We start from the raw sequence: 21,104 nt of genomic DNA, 5'->3' as shown, positions 1-21,104 counted from the left end.
TAACTTTGATTTTATCAGTTTTATATATATTTTACTTAAATTATGAAAATATTATTCCAGGTTTTTCCACCACTGTTGATGCTCATGTATAGACAAAGGTCTGAGAAGTTGTCAAACATACAATGGAAAATAATCACTCATTTTCTTGCTTTTAATATTTTTATTTCATTATTATGATTTTACTCATTCACTTTACAACTTGCTCACTGCACCCTCCTAGTCACCTGGTCATCACTCTTATAATCCCTCTCAATCCTTCTTCCTTTTCTCTTCTGAGCAGGTGGGGAAACTCTCAGTATTCCTTTACCCTGGCCCATCACTCATTTTCTTTATGGGTGAAGTTCCTTTTATATTTTACAAGTATATTTTTATCTTTTTATCTTTGTTTTTACATACAGGACAGGAACACCTTTATGACGTGAGCAATGAAAGATGGTTTACTTGCCTTTCCAGACTTTGATTTTCAGCAGAAAGTACTCGAACTCCTTGCCTCCAAGCATATGGCCATCTGTTCTGCCACTCTGGCCTGTTCTTAAGACAGTACAGATGAGAAGCTTGTCCTGCTCGAACTGCTCCTCCAGAAGTCTGCTGATTTTGGCATTCTTCTTCCTTTTGACGTATTTCTTTTGATTTTTCTTTGATCATTTTTTGTTTGTTTGATTGACTGATTGTTTGTTTAAAAATCTCTTTCCCCTCAAGAGTCAGGTTTGCTCCCTCATTGTGGCCCAGGGGCAGTGCTTAGTGGGACTGTTGGTATAGTGTACTGTCTATAAGCACAATGCAGTTCTTCACCAGGGTCTTGGTGCAGACAACATCATTATTGGATGCATTGTAGACAACATCAATGATCCTTGTTTTGCAGGTACAACACTCAAAGCCCTAGGAACATTTCCCCACATTCAACTTCAGGGTATGGTACTTCTTATTGCCTCCTCGAACTTGGACTGTGTGTAGGCAGTGAGGGCCAATCTTAGGGTTGGCAGCAGGCCAAATTAGTCCATATTTCTCTTCTTGTGGTGGGGTTTTCTCTGCCTCAAAAGAGCAGATTTTATCTAAGAAGAAATATATTAAGCAAATTTGTATACCATGAGACAGCAATTAAGTGACTGTGAGTACATATTTATATATGTGTATGATGTATGTATGCATGTATGCTGCATTTATGTACATTTTTATTTTCCAAAAACTTCCAAATACTCTGTGTTTGATGTAAGATATCCTTTATCTGGAAAGTATTTTTGGTGGTTTACGAACTGTGGAGAGCTGCAATAACATTTGCCACCACAAGATGGCACTGGCTTCCACTGCGCCCCATGTGGAAAGCCGGGATAGCATTTGCCAGTACAAGATGGCGCTGGCTTCTGCCGTACCAGCCCGACTTCCTTTCAGGAAGTTAACTGTGTGCGCATGTGCAAGAGTGTCTTCGTGCCAGGTCTTTGCCCACTCCGGGGCGTGCCTATGAGATCATGGGTAAGAGACCAATCAGGTGTGGATGTGCCGCGCTAGGGTGTATATAAGCCGCACCATGCTGGCGCCCCCGCGTCCCCTCTCTTTAAGATACAATAAACGTTTTGCTGCAGAAGGATTCTGGTGTCCACGCGTGCGTTCCTTGATGGCGAGACGATAGCGCGGGACAACGAACAATGCTTAGGCAGCCTAGTATGAGAATACATGTATGTACTTAATGACATTTATGGAAGGCACAGTCTTACGGCAATCCCTTTTTCATCTGACACTTAACAAACATCACTCTCTTCTGCAAGAAACCTTGAGGCTTAGACACTGCAGTTCTGGTATAGATGTATCTACTGGGACTGGGCACCAAATTTCCCAATTTTCATCTGCTATAGTTTTCTTTAAATATTTCTGCATATCAAAATTCTGTTCCCTTGGGGTTGGGGATTTAGCTCAGTGGTAGAGTGCTTGCCTAGCAAGCGGAAGGCCCTGGGATCGATCCCCAGCTCCAAAAAAAAAAAAAAAAGAAAAAAAAAAAAATTCTGTTCCTTAAAAAAAAATCAAATATAATGATCTGTAAATGTATAGACAAGTATTCATAAGTCTGACCAACATGACTAACTAAACCTGACATGAATAAGGAAAATACCACTAGACATGCTAACAATGAGGTGAAAATGTTCATGTTTTCACCACTAAACAAAAAACTAAAAACTGCAGCAACTAAGTAACATTTAGGTATGGAGAAATGATCTTCCATGAGGAAAGTCACAGCAATTTGTTAGCCAATTCCAAATGATCAGCCATGAAAAATATTATATACTATATGCCTTAAGGAATACATGAATTAATGTGTATATGTATATTATATATTTATATATGAATATGTACATGATGTATATGTATATGATGTATATTTAAAGAATTAGAGGCCATAACTTAAAAAGAGCAAGGCAGGTATTTGGAAATGTATGGGGGGAGAAAAGAGAAAGTATAATTGATGTGACTATATTATAGTTTCCAACAAAATTTAAATATAAAAGGATAATGATAACTGTACGTATTTATTAGTTTTATCCATTTTAAATAAGAAAAGAATTATAACACTCACCCCTTTCCCTTGTTCCCTCTAAATCCTCCCATTTCTTTTTTGACTTTCAAGTTTAGAGACTGTTTATTTTATTATTATTATTATTATTATTATTATTATTATTGTTATTACGTATGTATTATGAGCATAATTATATAACTACCTGCATTGCTTATCAACTTTATATAATAGACATATCTTTAATGTACCTTAACAGAATGGCACACATATCAATATCCCAGTATGCTGATTTACATCCCATCAGTGAAACCAAGGCATTTTAAGATTTTAATCTTTTTACAAGATTTTTCTGTTATACGTCAAAGGCTTTTGGAGACTCAAAATTAAATTTCTGTATCCTAATAAGAATCTTTTAACAAGGACAAAACGGCAACCAACAGATTAGGAAAAGATCTTTACCAATCCTACAACAGATAGAGGCCTTATATCCAAAATATACAAAGAACTCAAGAAGTTAGACCGCAGGGAGAAAAATAATCCTATTAAAAAATGGAGTTCAGAGCTAAACAAAGAATTCACAGCTGAGGAATACCGAATGGCCGAGAAACACCTAAAGAAATGTTCAACATCGTTAGTCATAAGGGAAATGCAAATCAAAACAACCCTGAGATTTCACCTCACACCAGTGAGAATGGCTAAGATCAAAAACTCAGGTGACAGCAAATGCTGGCGAGGATGTGGAGAAAGAGGAACACTCCTCCATTGTTGGTGGGATTGCAGACTGGTACAACCATTCTGGAAATCAGTCTGGAGGTTCCTCAGAAAATTGGACATTAAACTGCCTGAGGATCCAGCTATACCTCTCTTGGGCATATACCCAAAAGATGCCCCAACATATAAAAAAGACACATGCTCCACTATGTTCATCGCAGCCTTATTTACAATAGCCAGAAGCTGGAAAGAACCCAGATGCCCTTCAACAGAGGAATGGATACAGAATATGTGGTACATCTACACAATGGAATATTACTCAGCTATCAAAAACAACGAGTTTATGAAATTTGTAGGCAAATGGTTGGAACTGGAAAATATCATCCTGAGGAGCTAACCCAATCACAGAAAGACATACATGGTATGCACTCATTGATAAGTGGCTATTAGCCCAAATGCTTGAATTACCCTAGATGCCTAGAACAAATGAAACTCAAGACGGATGATCAAAATGTGAATGCTTCACCCTTCTTTAAAAGGGGAACAAGAATACCCTTTGGCAGGGAAGAGAGAGGCAAAGATTAAAACAGAGACTGAAGGGACACCCATTCAGAGCCTGCCCCACATGTGGCCCATATATGTACAGCCACCCAATTAGACAAGATGGATGAAGCAAAGAAGTGCAGAAGTGTAGATCGCTCCTGAGAGACACAGTCAGAATACAGCAAATAGAGAGGCGAATGCCAGCAGCAAACCACTGAACTGAGAAATAGGGACCCCCCCGTTGAAGGAATCAGAGAAAGAACTGAAGAGCTTGAAGGGGCTCGAGACCCCATATGTACAACAATGCCAAGCAACCAGAGCTTCCAGGGACTAAGCCACTACCTAAAGACTATACATGGACTGACCCTGGACTCTGACCTCATAGGTAGCAATGAATATCCTAGTAAGAGCACCAGTGGAAGGGGGAAGCCCTGGGTCCTGCTAAGACTGAACCCCAGTGAACTAGACTGTTGGGGGAGGGAGGCAGTGGGGAGAGGGTGGGGAGGGGAACACCCATAAGGAAGGGGAGGGGGGAGGGGGATGTTTGCCCGGAAACCGGGAAAGGGAATAACACTCGAAATGTATATAAGAAATATTCAAGTTAATAAAAAAAATAAAATAAAATAAAGAAAAAAAAAGAATCTTTTAACAATGAATAATAAGCTGTATTTTTACATATGTTATATTTTTATCTTTGTAATAAGTATATTTAGCTTCTCAACATAGAATTTTAACCAATGCTTTAAATCTTTGGATCATTTTTGGGTTTTAAAATATTTTTAATTTTAGAAAATGGTAAAATGACTTATCATTTTAAAACTGGGAACTTTAATGCAAACCTAACTCTATAGAAAAAGCAGAGATCTATGATTAATATTTAGAGGGTATTTAGATAATCAGTTAACATGTAAATTCCACTTTACGCTTACCTTGGATTCCTTAGTATGTTTTATATTACATTACAAACTGTCCTAATTTTAATTTTAAGAATCTACTGGCAATTTATGCTCATCAGCTTTATTTTTCTGTATTATGTGTAAATCACATGATAATGAGAGTTAAGATTGTAGATAACAATTAACTAATGATAAAAGAGGCCATGACTTTAAAAAAGCAAGGATGGGTATATAGAAGAGTTTGGATGGAGAAAGGCAATGGAGAAGTGATTTTATTATATTATAATATTTAAACGAAAATAAATCATACTTTTAAAAATTCCAAAATCCTATCCAAACTTTTTTGTTGATATCAATAAGTAAGTATCCAAGGAGTGGTGCTGCTCAAAGAGATAGAGAGAGCAAACACTAGATTCAGCTGTTTGGTTGACATTTGAGAGAAAAGGAAAATACAGGTCATTGTTACTAGAATACACACATATGTCAAGCTTCTACCAAGTAAACAAATGTGGGGGCTTCTGGCAGATTGATATCTTGTCACTTCTGAAACTGATTTCTATGGCCCAGACTGTTTGGGACTTGGTTCATAGTACTAAAGTCTTACTTATGGTGCTGATGTGTTCATCCCATGCCATCAAAAAGAGTCTGCATGAGCTTCCCAAGTCTGGCTTCTGTGGGATCCCTCTTGTGACATAAGGCTGGTGTCAAGAAATGTTCAGGCATTGATAGGACCTGCTCCCTGGCCTGATTTGCTACCTCATTCTTGGAATAAGAGTCATGAACTTTTACATATGCTACTAAGAAATCTGAAGTTAACCTGGGCTACTTATGAAGATCACTTCTGTAAATTATATATATATATATATATATATATATATATATATGATTAAAAAGTCATGTGATTCTTTTTTTATAATTTTGTCATTTCTTTTAAAAATTATTTAATCTCTTCTTAGAGTCCAGATTTTATTCTCCTCTTGACCCACCCTCTGCCTTTTCTACATCCCATAACTCCTTTCCCCAGCCCGTTTCTCCACAAGGATTTTCCCACCCTGCTGACCCTCACCCCAGCCTCTTGCAGGTTTAGGTGTATCTTCTCTGACAGAGTGCAGACCCTGCATCCTCTGCTGTATATGTGTTTGGGGGCCTCATATCTTTCCAGCATAAATGTTTCATTTGTACATATCTCAATGGAAATGTAGCCTCAGTATTTTTACTATCTTAAACAATAATTTTATAATAGATTAAATTTTTATCACATTTAAGGCTGTGTGTGTGTGTGTGTGTGTCTGTGTGTGTGTGTGTGTCTGTGTGTGTCTGTGTGTGATGTAAATTTCTTCTTTCTTTTGAGACTCAGTTTTGTCATGTGATGTTTTTCTGGAAGCTGTCTTATGAAAGGATGTTTTGCTGAAGCAGGCATGTAGTAGGATAATTTTGTTGAAAATAGACATGCGATGTTTTTCTAGAAGCTGCCTAAAGACAGCATGTGTTGTTTTGCTAGAGCAGATGCTTGAGAAGAGACTTGATGTTTGGAAAGGTATAATTTAACCCAAGAGACAGCAGATAATGTGCTGGCATTGCTTAGCCTTGTCATTCTTCACTGGACTTAATTGGGCTTTGCTGATGCTAGTGTTACCTGATGATCGTGTGGCATTGGTTCCCTTTGTCTTCTTCACTGATCATAGCTTATTGTTAACTCTTAAAGAAAACGGAACTTAAAAATTTTCGTGACATACTGGTGGTTTCTGGCTACTTCCAAAGAGTCCTGACAACTGGAAGAAACTTGCAGTTTCTTCTGGACAAACTGCCCCTAAACTATTGGAAATGAACTTAGCAAACTAAACTCTCTTCTCTCCCTCTCTACTTTTGTGTATCCTTCCCTGTATGTTCTCATGAAAGTTGGACCTCTCATATTTTTGACTCATTCTGTCAAATTTTTCTCTGATTTGTCATATTCTCTGTCCTTCATTAGACTTAATTGTTTGAGATAAAGTTGTATACTAAAGAAAAATCTGTATTCCAGTCAGAAGGATTAAAGCAAGTGTACAACCAGCAGGGTCACACAGACCTTTGTATGTGATTATTTGCCAGGGTAGCCATGTAGTTGGTTTAAGATTACTCTACATCCTCATTCACTGAGCCAACTAATGGAATACCAAACTATCCTTTTAAAGTTATCTCCTGCTAACATCAACCCATTTTCATAGTTTGGGTTTTACTGCTGTCAACAGGCACTATGACAAAAGTAATTCTTAGATATTTAGAGGTCTACATCTTCACCTAAGGGCAGCAAGGAGAAGATTGACTTCCAAAGCAGTTAGGATGAGGGTTTTAAAGCCCAGGACAACAGTGACCCACCTACTCCAACAAGGCCACATCTCCAAATATTGCCACTCCTTGGACTATGCACACTCACCACACCTGTGTTTAGTCAGTTAAAAAGTCAATTAAAAAATAAAAATCTAAAATCTTCTTTAAAAGTAGCAATTTTATTTTAAATTTTGTTTGGATATATAAGCTTATATATTCATAACTTTTCTGTACATAACTTAATGGAAATTTATGTACACATATTTTTATTAAATATATATATATACATATACATATATATATATATATAATTTCTTACCATTTTTTTCTGTATAACATATACAGAAAGTCATTGGCTTCCCCTGTTCATCCACATACATTTCCTAGCCCCATTCCCCTTCAGTTCTGCCTCTGAAATTATGCTTTCCCCCTTTTCCTACTCTTGCTATCTCCCTTCCCTGGGGCCGGAAATCTCTCTAGGATTAGGTGCATCTTCTCCCATTGAGGACACACTATGCAGTCCTCTGTTATATATGTGCCAGAGACCTTGGACCAGCTCATGGACTCTGACTGATTGGTGGTTCAGTCTCTGGGATCTCCCAGGAGTCTGGGTTATTTGATATTCTTGCTTTTCCTGTTGGTCATCCTCCCCTTCAGGTCCTTCAATTCCTCCACAGGGGTCCCCAACTTCAGTCCCATAAACTAAATAGTTGTTACGTACATCATTAATGAATTAAAAAGAATTGATGAATTTGAAACAGAATAAAGCAGGGGTATCTGGGGGGGGAGGATTAGAGGGATTTAACAAGGAAAGTGAAACTATGCAATTATAATCTAAAAAATAATCTTAAAAGAGCTTGTTTTAAATTATAAAGTTTGAATTTCCCTGGACTTGGGCCAGTATACTATTATTGTTCCAATCCTAAATCTATGTAATAGTTTAAATGTATTGTTAAATTTGTATACCAAGTATCATTTCTTACCCTTTTTTCTGTATAATAAATTAGTGCTTGCACATCTATGTTTGTTGTATATTCACAAGATTAGAGTCCTGATCTATCACTTTTTATCTTGTTATTTTAGAGAAGTTTTCTTAACTGAACTTAAAGCCAGAGAAGTCTTCAGTAAGGCACAGAAGCTTCCTGTCTCCATTCCCCTATACGTTGGGATAGTAGCCACATGTGGTGACACACAAAGTTTTAGATAGCTACTGGGAACTTAAACTTATGGTTAAGAATATTCAAGAAGAAGGATGACCAAAGTGCAAATGCTATGGTCCTTCTTAGAAGAGGTAACAAAAATATTCATAGGAGGAGATATGGAGACAAAGTTTGGAGCAGAGACTGAAGGAATGGCCATTTAGAGCCTACCCCAACTGGGGATCCAGCCCATGAACATATAGCCACCAAACGCAGACAATATTGCTGATACCAAGAAGTGCATGCTGACAGGAGCCTGATATCGCTGTTTCCTGAGAGACTCTGCCAGAGCATGACAAATACAGAGGAGGATGTTCGCAGCCAATCAATGATTTGAGAATGGGCTCCCCATTGGAGGAGTTAGAAAGAGTATTATAGATGTTGAAAGAATTTGCAACCCCATAAGAACAACAATACTTACCAAACAGAGCTCTCAGGAACTAAAACACCATCCAAAAGTACACATGGACAGACTTATGGATACAGCAGCATATGTGGCGGAGGATGGACTTTTTGGGTACCAATGGGAGGAGAAGCCATTGATTCTGCCAAGGTTTGATGACCCTGTGAAGCAAAATATCAGGGCAGGGATGCATTAAGAGATGGGTTGTTGGGGAGGGCAAACACCGTCATAGAAGAAGAGGGATGGGTGATGGGATAGGGAGATTATGGAAATCATGAAAGGGGATAACATTTGAAATGTAAATAAAAAAATACCCAATTAAAAAATTATTACAAGTATTGTACATCAAGAACTCTTACTTAAAGAACTATTTCCCTAATCTTTCTTAGCAATTATTTATGATTAGATATTATTAAATATCTTCTATGTGCCTGTATTTTATTCACTAATCATCAATTTGACCACTTGCTGTATTATAGTTCTTCAATAATTCATTTTAAGCTATATCTTATATCAGAGGTCTCCTTGTAACATTTCTCCATAATTTCTAGATTTTTCCATGACTATATACGATTTCTCTATATTATCAAAATCCAAAAATATTTATAATTATACTAATTTTCCTAATAGAATAACTAATGAAAGTGAATAAAAAGGGCTAAAGCAGTAATAAATATCGTATAGACACTATAACAATTAATAACTGAATAAAGTTTGCCTTTAGGTGTCCATAGATCACTAATGAAATTATCCCAAACTTAAGGCTGGCAAGAGTACACAGTAGAGAGCTCTGGTCTTACAATATGCTTTGGTGTAATCTGAATGAAAATATAAATTATGAAATATAATCAAATATTCATACCAAAGTCACATTTTGTGCAGTTTCAGTTGACTCAATAATACAGAATAGTATAGCTTTTGCAAAAAAGTATAGGAGAAATATTTCTATTGGATATTTGGATGCCGTTGTCTTAGAGGTAAAGTCACACACTGGAACACAAACATAAACCCTCAAAGTAATTATTGCTCAGACGGGATTAATTTGGCATCAATTCCAAAATAATGATTGTCATAGAATATCATATTATTACATGCTTGCTACAGGCTAACATAAAGATGTCCCTGCTTGATGGGTTGTCCTATATTTTGTGATACAACTTCTTATTGAACTTGAAGCTCTTTGTTTTTGCTTGGCTGGTACACCAGTGCATGAGATTAATGTATCAGCATCCCTTGGTTACAGACACATGGTATTCAGCTCTTACATAGATTTGGGGGATGCAAATTAATGTTCTTGTGCTTGCATAGTTAGGACACTAACCTAGTAATATAGTACCCACTGGACCACTCCCTAGTCACCAAAGATGTTTTAATGTAGGGTATCACATCACTATACTTGTAAATGTGAATGATTATGAAACGCTAGAGTATAATTGTCCTTGGTAGCCTGGTAATCACTATATAACCTAGAATTGACTGATAGCCTTAACACTATTCCTGCCTCAGCTTTTTTTGTTTTTTGTATTTTTGATTTTGCTTATTCTTTTTTCTCATTTTTATTGGTTATTATATTTATTTGCATTTCAAATGTTATGCCCCTTACCAGTTTCCCCTCTACAAGCCCCCTCTACTCTTCACCACCTCTCTCACTTTGGTGGGATCTTATTTCTTTTTGTGATCTGTGAGTTGTATTGTGGGTAGTCCAAACTTATTTTTGGGTAAAACCTATCATCAGTGAGTACATAAAATGTCTGTACTTACATGACTGGGTTACCACATTCAGGATGATTTTTTCAAACTCTATGCTTTGGCCTGTGAATTTCATGAAATTATTGTTTTAATAGCTGACAGGTACTCTGTAGTGTAAATATACTTCAATTTTTGTACCCATTCCACTGTTGGGGAACATCTAGGTTGTTGCAAGATTCTGACTATTATAAATAAGGTTATGAACATAGTGGAGCATGTGTCTGCGTTATATGTTGGATCATCTTTCGGGTATATGCCCAGGATTAATATAGCTGGGTCCTCAGGTAGAATTATTTCAAATTTTCTGAAGAACTGCAAGACTGATTACCAGAGTGGTTAAGCCAGCTTACAATCTGATCACCAATGAAGGAGTGTTACACTTTCTTCACATCCTTGCCAGCATCTTCTGTCACCTGAGGTTTGGTCTTAGCCTTTCTGACTATTGTTAGGTGAAATCTCATGGTTCTTTAAATTGCATTTCTCTGCTGTCTAAGGATGTTATACATTTCTTAAAGTGCTATTCAGCCATTTGAGATTCCTATCTTTAGCTCCGTATACAAGTTTTAACAGGGCCATGTGGTACTCCGGAATCTAACTTCTCAGACTGATTCTCCTTTGAGTAGAGGAACACTACTGATTTGTTTGAGTTAATTTTATACCCAGCCACTTTGCTGAAGTTGTTTATCAGGTTTAGTAGTTCTCTAGTGGAACTTTTGAGGTGACTTAACTATATTATCTTATCATCTGCAAATAGTGATATTTTGACTTCTTCCTTTCCAATTTGTACCCCTTTGACCTCCTTTTGTTGTCTGATTGTTCTGTCTAGTTCTTTAAGAATTATACTGAATAAGTAGGGAGAGAGTGGGCAGCCTTGTCTAATCCCTGAATTTAGTGGGATTGCTTCAGGTTTTTCTCCATTTAGTGTAATGTTAGCTACTGGTTTGCTTTATATGACTTTTACTGTGTTTAGGAATGGGCCTTGAATTGGTGTTCTTTCCAGGACTTTTATCATGAAGCGTTGTTGTAAAAATATAAAAAAATATAACAGTACAGAACCTCAGTGCCCCAAGATATCTGCTAGATTTTTTAATTCCCAGTACACAAAGTTTCGCACCACTTTGCTCCATCCCATATCACAATGTTGAAGGCCTCTCTCTGAGCCTTGCAGCAATCTCTCTACGTATCTAGTTCCCAAGGCAGGTTTCCATGCCAAAAACACACGTCTCAGTTCCATAGTGGCCCAGCATATCCAGCCACTGCACACTTACTTACACTCAAACTGTCACATAAAAGAACACACAACACGATAACCTTTGACCCAATTGATAAGATATAATTGGCACCTAAAGATAAAAAACCCATCTCTTAAGAACATTAATAACAACCTGTAAATCTGTAATAAAGAGTGGAATATTAATATCAGCTTCCATTTTCTCTTCACCATGACTACCTTCTCTGTCCCTCCTGTCTCTTCTCTTTCTGTCTCAGTCTCCTCTCCTTCCTTCAAACTTCTCTCCCACCCATCCTACCTTCTAGTCCAATGACAGGCCCCCTTCTTTCCTGTATCTGCCCTCACCTGTGTTTTACAAATTAAATGGGGGGAAGCTTCTGATGTAGTCATCTGAGTCCTAGGCAGCTGTCCTTGGGGCAGTGGAATTAGCATCAAAATACAGATAACTCCAGGGCAAACCACGAAATGAAAGGGGGGTTGAAATTTGTCAAATGCTTTCTCAACATCTAATGAAATGATCATATGTTTTTTTTTTATCTTTGTGTTTATTTGTATAGTGGATAATGTTGATGGTTTTCCATATATTGAACCATCCCTGAATATCTGAAATGAAGCCTAATTTGCTCAGCTGGATGATTGTTTTGATTTGTTTTTGGATTCAGTTTGCAAGAATTTTAATGAGTATTTTAGGGTCGATATTCATAAGGGAAATTGGTCTGAAATTCTCTTTTGTTGGGTCTTTGTGTGGTCTAGGAAAAAGAGTAATTAGAAGGAATTTGGTAGAGCTCTGTCTGTTTCAATTTTGTAAAATAGTTTGAAAAGTATTGGTATGAGGACTTCTAGGAAGGTCTGATAGAATTATGTCTGTCAGAACCTGTCTGCTTCTGAGCTCTTTTTTTTGGGGGGGGGAGACTTTTAATGACTGCTTCTATTTCTTTAGTTATGGGGTTGACTAAATGGTTTATCTGTCCCTGATTTAACTTTGGTAACTTGTATGTGTCTAGAAAATTGTACATTTCCTCCATATTTTCCAGTTTTATTGAATATAGACTTCTGTAGTAGAATCTTATGATTTTTTTTAATTTCCTCAGATTTTGTTGCTGTGTCTCCCTTTTCATTTCTGATTTTGTTAATTTTGACACATTCTCTGTGCCCTCTGGTTAGTCTGCCTAAGAGATTAACTATTCTGTTTATTTTCTCAAAGAACCAGCTTTAGGTTCTGTTGATTCTTTGTAAAGTCCTTTTGTTTCTATGTGGTTGATATCAGCACTGAGTTTGATTATTTCCTGCCTTCTACTCCTCTTGGGTATATTTGCTACTTTTTATTATAAAGCTGTTAGTTGTGCTGTCAAGCTGCTGATGTACGCTGTCATCTATTTCTTTCTGCCAGCTCTCAGACCTATGAGTTTTCCTCTTAGCACAGCTTCATTGTGTCCCATAGGTTGGGGTATGTTGTACCTTCATTTTCATTAAATTCTAAGACATCTTGAATGTCTGTTTATTTCTTCCTTTACCAACTTACCATTGAGTAGAGCATTTTTACACTTCCATGTGTATGTGGACGTTCTTTTCTTATTGTTCTTTTTGAAGACAAGCCTTAGCACATGGTGATCTGATAGGATACATGGGATTATTTAGATCTTTCTTTATCTGTTGAGGCCTGTTTTGTGCCAGATTATATTGTAATTTTGGAGAAAGTACCATGAGGTGGTAAGAAGAAGGTATATCTTATTGTTTTAAGATGGAATGGTTTATAAATATCTGTCAAGTCCATTTGGTTCAAAACTATTGCTATTCTCTCTATGTTTTTGTTTAATTTCTGTTTCCATGATCTTCCCTTTGATTATAGTGGGGTATTGAAGTCTCCTACTATTATTGTGTGAGGTGCAGTGTGTGCTTTGAGCTTTAGTAAGGTTTTTTTTTATGTATGTATGTATGTGCCCTTGTATTTAGAGCATAGATATTTAGGATTTAGAGTTCATCTTGGTGGATTTTTCCGTTAATGAATCTGAATATGTCTCCTTCCTTTCTTTTTTGATGACTTTTGGTTAAAAGTCAATTTTAATCAATATTAGAACGGCTACACCAGCTTGTTTCTTCAGACCATTTGATACTAAAATGGTTTTCCAGCCTTTTCCTCTGAAGTAGTGTTTGTCTTTGTCTCTGAGGTGTGTTTCCTGTAGGCAGCAAAATGATAGGTCCTCTTTATATGTCCATTCTGTTAATCTGTGTCTTTTTATTTGTGAATTGATTTCATTAATATTGAGAGATATTAAGGAATAGTGATTGCTGCTTCCTCTTATTTTCATAATTAGAAGTGGGATTATGTTTTTGTGCTTCTCTTCTTTTGGTTTTCTTGCAAGGAGATTACTTTCTTGCTTTTTCTAGGGTGTAGTTTACCTCCTTGTGTTGGGCTTTGCCATTTATTATCCTTTGTAGGGCTGGATTTGGAGAAAGATACTGTGTAAATTTGGTTTTGTCATGGAATATCTTGGTTTCTCCCTCAATTATAATTGTTAGTTTTGATGGATATAATAGTCTGGATTGACATTTTTTGTTCCCTTAGGGTCTGGGTGATATCTGTCCAGAATCTTCTGGATTTCATAGTCTCTGGTGAGAAATCTTGTTTAATTTAGGTCTGCCTTCATATATTACTTGGCATTTTCCCCTTACTGCTTTTAATATTCTTTCTTTGTTTTGTGCATTTGGTGTTTTGACTATTATATGATGGGAGAAATTTCTTTTCTGGTCCAATCTATTTGGAGTTCTGTAGGCTTCTAGTATGTTTATGGACATCTCTTTCTTTAGGTTAGGGCAGTTTCTTCTATGATTTTGTTTAAGATATTTACTAGCCTTTTAAAGTGGGAATCTTCACTCTCTTCTATAGCTATTATTCTTTGGTTTGATCTTCTCATTGTGTTGTGCATTTCCTGGAAGTTTGGGCTAGGAGCTTTTTCTGTTTTACATTATCTTTGACAGTTTTGTCTACGTTTTCTAAGGTATCTTCTGCTCCTGAGACTCTCTCTTCTACCTCTTGTATTCTGTTTTTGATTCTCACATTTATGTCTCCTGATCTCTTCCCTAGGTTTTCTATCTCCAGGGTTGTCTCCCTTTGGGCTTTCTTTATTATTTCTATTTCCATTTTTACTCCTGGATTGTTTTGTTCATTTCCTTCTCCTGTTTAGTTGTTTTTTTTTTCAGTTGTTCTTTAAGGGATTTTTGTGTTTCCTCTTTAAAGGCTTCTACTTGCTTACTTGTGTTGTTCTGTATTTCCTTAAGGGAGTCATTTATGACATTCTTAAAGTCCTCCATCACCATGATAAAATGATTTTAAATCTAGATCTTGCTTACCCTGTGTATTTGAATATCCAATGTTTGGTTTGATAGAAAACCTGTCTCCGATGATGCCAAGTAGTCTTATTTTCTTTTGTTTTGATTCCTGCTCCTGTTTTCCTCATTTCTTTCAGCCAGTTATGGGAACAGAGTGTTCTGCTCTCAGGTATGTAGTCACTCCTGGCAGCTGACTTTCAGTTCTCTATGAGGGCAGCAACTGGAACCAAACTTATGGGATACAATAACAAATAGTGATAAATGAAAAATGCATGGCCCTCAGTGCATCCACAAAGAAACTGGAGAGAGTGTACAGTAGCAGCCTGACAACATACCTCAAAGCTCTAGAACATATAGATGCAAGGACACAAAGAGGAGTTACAGCAGGAAATAGTGAAACTCAGAGCTCAAATCAACCAAGTAGAAACAAACCAACTTAACTACAGAAAGAATCAAGAAACCAGGAGCTGGTTCTTTGAAAAAATCAACAAGATAAATAAACACTTAGGCAGCCTAATCAGAGGGCCCAGAGATAGTATGCAAATTAACAAAATCAGAAATGAAAATGGAAATACAACAACAGAAACCGAATAAATTAAAAAAATTATCAGATCCTACTACAAAAACCAATACTCAACAAAACTGGAAATCCAGATAAAATGAATCATTTTCTAGACAGATACCAAGTACCAAAATTAAATCAGGATCTGCTAAACCATCTAAACTGTCCCATAACCCCTAAGGAAATGGAAGAAGTCATTAAAAGTCTCACAACCAAATAATTCCCAGGACCAGATGGTTTTAGTGCAGACTTCTATCAGACATTCAAAGAAGGCCTAATACAAATACTTCTCAGTGTATTACATAAAATAGAAACACTACCTAATACATTCTATGCAGCTACAGTTACACTAATGCCCAAACCACACAAAAACCCAACAAAGAAAGAGAACTTCAGAACAATTTTACTCATGAACATTGATGCAAAAATATTCAATAAAATTTTTGCAAACTAAAACCAAGGACACATCATAATGATCATTCACCATGATAAAGTAGGCTCCATCCCAGAGGCACAGGGATTGTTCAATATATGGGAACCCATCAACATAATCCACTGCCTCAGGTTCATAGTTAGAGCTTTTACTGGTAAGATAAAGTCTCACTGTGTAGATAACATGAATTGAATTTGCCATCTTCCTAACTCAGCTCCCTCCAACATCACAGCATCCAGCTACTGAATTATTTTAACTCACTGATAAATAAGATGTTTTGAAAATTGTTTTGCATGTTTTTAATTTTTTTCTTTCTTTTCATTTGGAGCACCTTCCATTTAGATTTCCTATACATAGACTATTTGGCTGTTTAAATAACTAGGAAATGGTATTAGCTAATTTCCAGGAGAAGATTTCAGCTACCACTATTTTAATGAAAATGTAAGATTAAATTGGTTGGACATGTATGTATTATCTCAGATCTCTGATATTTTAAACAGTGACTTAATAGGAAATGTTGTCTAAGGCAAAATCTAAGATGTTCAGAGATGTGGTTGAAAATAAATGTCACTTTATTTTTAAAAATTCACATTTTAGTAATCTGCTTTTAATTAACATGAAAAATTAATTGATGTTAATTTTCTTTTCCAGAAGAATAAGTATTATTTCAAGGAGCATAATTGCCTTTAATTATAATTCTTGCTATAGTCACGAAGAGTGGATTGAACATGTTCTCTTAATGGTAAGTGAAATGGTATTATTTTTTGTAAAAAAAAAACACCTAGGAATAAATTAATATATCATAACATACATAAGAAAATATAAAATAAAAAGACAACATAAAGCTCAGCATTGAGATGATTAGAGATACTAAGGTGAGGTAAAAGGAGGCAGTGGTAAGTGAATGTGATGAACATATATTGCATATTTTCATGAAATTATCAGTGAATTAAGGCATATTATTTTAAACATTTAAGAATAATTATATAAACAATGAAACATACTCAAAATGACCAAGTTATGAATTTACGATTTGATATTTTTATCTTATAAAACACTAATAATTCCTCACTTACATTACACATCATAAAATAAAATTTATGATGTCTAATTCATGTAATTGCTCTTGAATTTCTAGTATTTGAACCAGACATCATACTGGAGAATTTTGGAGAAAATTGTAGCCCTCCTGTTGGCTAATTAGTGAAAAGCTAGGCATATCAGAAGTCTTTAAACATGAAAATTTAGAAGTTACTTTTTCCAAAAGCATCAGATATACAGGTTTTAATATATTATTAAAACAGAAAATATTTCCTTTAGAAATATTGCTTGTGATCAGTGAATTTTTGAGCAAGCAGAGCATCGATAATTTTTAATTATTATTCTATTATCAAATTCAGTTTTTTTAAAATAAATAACTTCTTCTTAGGTTTGAAAGTATTGGAATACCCTCATTTAATTACAGAAATGCTAAATTATTTTGCTGAGGAATAAGATGGATATATTAGCACAAAGAAAAGTACTGCCTTTTCTTCCTAGAGTGGCTGAATTTGCAAGTCTGCATGGAGACACAGTTGCAGGTCTCTGTTCTGCAGGATGGGGTTCATGGAAGTTGTCAAGAATAAGGCCTACTTTAAAAGATAGCAAGTGAGATTTAGCAGGTGGCAAGAGGGTAAAACTCACTACTATGCACAGAAACTATTGATGAACGAGGACAAAAGTAAGTACAACAGACCCAAATATAGGATGATAGTTCATGTAACTAAAAGACATATCATCTGCCAGATTGCATATGCCCATCTAGAAGGGGATTTGATTGTCTGTTCAGAGCATATGCACATGAACTTCCAAAATTCAGTGTGAAAGTTGGCCTGACAAATTATGCTGCAGCCTGTTGCCCTGGCCTGCTGCTGGCCTGCAGGTTTCTGAATAGATTTGGCATGGACAAGATCTATGAAGGCCAAGTAGCAGTGAATCGAGATGAATAAAATGTGGAAAGTATTGAACATCAGTCTGGTGCCTTCACTTGCTATTTGGATGCAGGTCTTCCTGGAACTGCAACTGGCAATGAAGTTTTCAGGTCCCTGAAGGAAACTGTGGATGGAGGCTTGTCTATCTCTCATATTAGCAAACAATTCCCTGGTTATGACTCTGAAAGTAAAGACTTCAATGCAGAGGTGCATTGGAAGCACATCATGGGTAAGAATGTGGCAGACTACATGTGCTATCTAATAGAGGAAGATGAAGATGAGTGTAAAAACAGTTCTCTCAGTACATCAAGAACAATATAACTCCAGACACGATGGAGGAGATGTATAAGAAAGCTCATGCTATTATCCAAAAGAATCCAGTCTATAGAAGAAGCCCAAGAGAAAAGTGAAGAAGAGGTGGAATCGTCTGAAAACATGTCTTGCCCAGAAGGAAGAGGCAAACTTCCTCACAGCTCAGGAATGGGCTGCTGAAAGCTAAAGCAATTTTCTATGAAGATTTTTTTTATGAAAAAAGAAAAGCACCAAATAAAGACAAGATCAAAGAATTAGGTAATGATTAAATCTTTCTTCAAGAAGTGCATGCTGACAGGAGCCTGATACCGCTGTATCTGCCAGAGTATGACAAATACAGAGGGGGATGCTTACAGCCAACCATTGAACTGAAACAGGATCCCCAGTGGAGTAGATAGACAAAGGACTGAAGGAGCTGAATGGGTTTGCAACTCCATAAGAATAACAATACCAACTAGAGCTCCCATGTACTAAACCACAGTCCAAAGAGTACACAGCAACTGACCCATGGCTCCAGCTGCATATGTAGAAGAGGATGGCCTTGCTGAGCACCAATGGTAGGAGACTGTCTTGGGCCTGCCAAGGTTCAAGGCCCAGTGTAGTAGAATGTCAGAGCAGGGAGGTGAGAAGGGGTATGTGGTTGGGTAGGGGAATACCCTCATAGAAGAAGGGGAAGGAGGGATGGGATAGTAGGCTTATGGACAAGAAACCAGGAAAGGGGATAGCATTTGAAATGTAAATTTAAAGAAATCCAATAAAAAGTACCAAATGAAGACAAGATCAAGGAATGATGTAATGAATTAAATCTTTCCTAAAAGTCTATTTTTGACATAGCTTCCCTATGATTTCTACACAAAACAAGCTTCCTGGTCTCTGGATCTTGCAGTATTTTTGTTCCTTTTCTGGAAAATTCCTTGAGCCTTACCTGTAAGGTTTGTCTTTTTATGTTTCCACCCACCAGGGGCCAAACACTGAGAGGTGAGTTGTACTCAATTGTGACCACTTGTGGTTTTCTGTGATAGTCTCAATCCACTGAAAATAAAAGTTTCCTTGGTGATGGGTGAAAGCTATCTTTATCTGTAGGTATAAGGATAACATTTGCATACGCTTAGTAATCATGAAAGTCTAGTAAAGTGGCCATAATTGATTCTCCTCTAAAGATCCATCACCTTACTATTTCTGGGTAATTGAACAGAAAGTTAGAAACAGTGTAATTACATTTTAATTTAAAAATTTAAAACATGAGGGATATTTTCTGTGTTCATCAATGCAATAATAAATTCCCTAAAAGGGAAAAGAAAAATTTATAATATAACTAAATATTTCAGTTTCAAAAAGTCACAGTAGATTGTAGTGTATGTTTTTAATTGGTTGATTTTAACCACAAGTTTGACAATTTTCTGCTGTCTATTCCTCTTGGCTATGGTTGTTGCCTTTTGTTCTAGAGCTTTCAGGTAAGTGGTTAAGTTGCTAGTACAGGATCTCTGTAATTTCATTATGAAGGCAATTAAGACTGTGAATATTCCTCTTAAAACTGCTTTCACAGTGTCTCATAAGTTTGGAAATGCTTTGCCTTCATTTTCATTGAATTCTAGAATGTCTTTAATTTATTTCTTCAGTTTTCTCTGACCAAGTTATACTTGAATAGAGATTTGTTGAGTTTCTATGAGTATGTGGACTTTCTGTTGATTTTGTGTTATTGGATTCCAGCCTTACTTCATAGTGATATGAGAGTAAGCATGGGATTATTTCAATCTTCTTGTGTCTGCTGAGGCTTGTTTTGGTCCAATTATATAGTCAATTTCAGAGAGAGTTCCATGTGGTGTTAAGAAGTTATTTGGGGGGGTGAAAAGTTCTGCAGATATTATTAAATACATTTGTTTCATAACTTCTGTTAGTTTCAATGTATATCTGTTTAGTTTGTTTCAGTGACCTTTTCATTTGTGAGAAAAGCCAAACCATAGATTTGAAAAGAGATAGCATCTTCAAGAAATGGTGTTTGCCTAACTGGGCAGTTTGCATGTAGAAGAGTGAAAGTAGATCCATATTTATCAACTTGCACAAAGCTAAAGTCCAAGTGGATTAAGAACCTCAGCCTATAACCAGATACCCTGCATCTAATATGAGAAAAAAAATAAGAAAGAGCCTTGAATGCATTGGTATGGGGAAAAATTCCTGAAAAGGACACCAATGGCTCAAGCTTGATGATCAACAATTGAAAATGAGGTCTCATGAAACTGAAAAGCTTCTATAAAAAGGACACAGTCGATACAACAAAATGGCAACCTACAGTTAGGTAAAAGATCTTCATCAACCGTACATTGGATAGAGAGCTAATATTCAAAATGTGTAAAGAACGCAAGAACTTAAGCCAATTAAACATGGGGCACAGAGCTAAACAGAGAAATCTCAACAGAGGTATCTTGATAACTGAAAAGTATTTTTCAAAATGTTCAACATCCTTCTTAGTCATCAAGGGAATGCAAATCAAAAAGACCAGGTAATTCTGCCTTATACTCATTACAATGGCTAAAATCAAACTCAAGTGACAGCACATGCTAATGAGGATGAGGAGAAAAGGGGAATACTTCTCCATTGCTGGTGTGATTGCAAACTGGCATAACTTCTCTGGTGATCAATCTCGTGGTTACTCAGAAATTTGAAAATATTATTAGCTGAGAACCTAGCTATACGACTCCTGGACATACTCAAAAGATGCTCCACCATACCATATAAGGACATATGCTCCACTATATTCAAAGCAGTCTGATTCATAATAGCCAGACAATGGATGCAAACCAGATGACCCTCAATCAAAGTATGGATACAGAAAATGTGGTTTGCTAACACATGGTTATATTATTCAGCTATCAAAAACAAGGACACCATAAAGTTTTCGGGCACATGGATGGAACTAGGAAATATACTGAGTGAGATAACCCAGACTCA

At 36.4% G+C, this 21,104-nt stretch overlaps 2 pseudogenes; one reads left to right on the top strand and one right to left on the bottom strand.

The window, feature by feature from the left end:
* Positions 1-437: 437 nt before the first annotated feature.
* On the bottom strand, positions 438-6,339 carry LOC116909423 (annotated as a pseudogene).
* Positions 6,340-17,457: 11,118 nt separating this feature from the next.
* On the top strand, positions 17,458-18,342 carry LOC116889907 (annotated as a pseudogene).
* The last annotated feature ends 2,762 nt before the right edge of the window (positions 18,343-21,104 follow it).

This window comes from Rattus rattus, chromosome 1 (genome assembly GCF_011064425.1).
Source record: "Rattus rattus isolate New Zealand chromosome 1, Rrattus_CSIRO_v1, whole genome shotgun sequence".
Lineage (NCBI taxonomy): Eukaryota > Metazoa > Chordata > Mammalia > Rodentia > Muridae > Rattus > Rattus rattus.
This window is presented reverse-complemented; position numbering and strand designations above follow the sequence as displayed.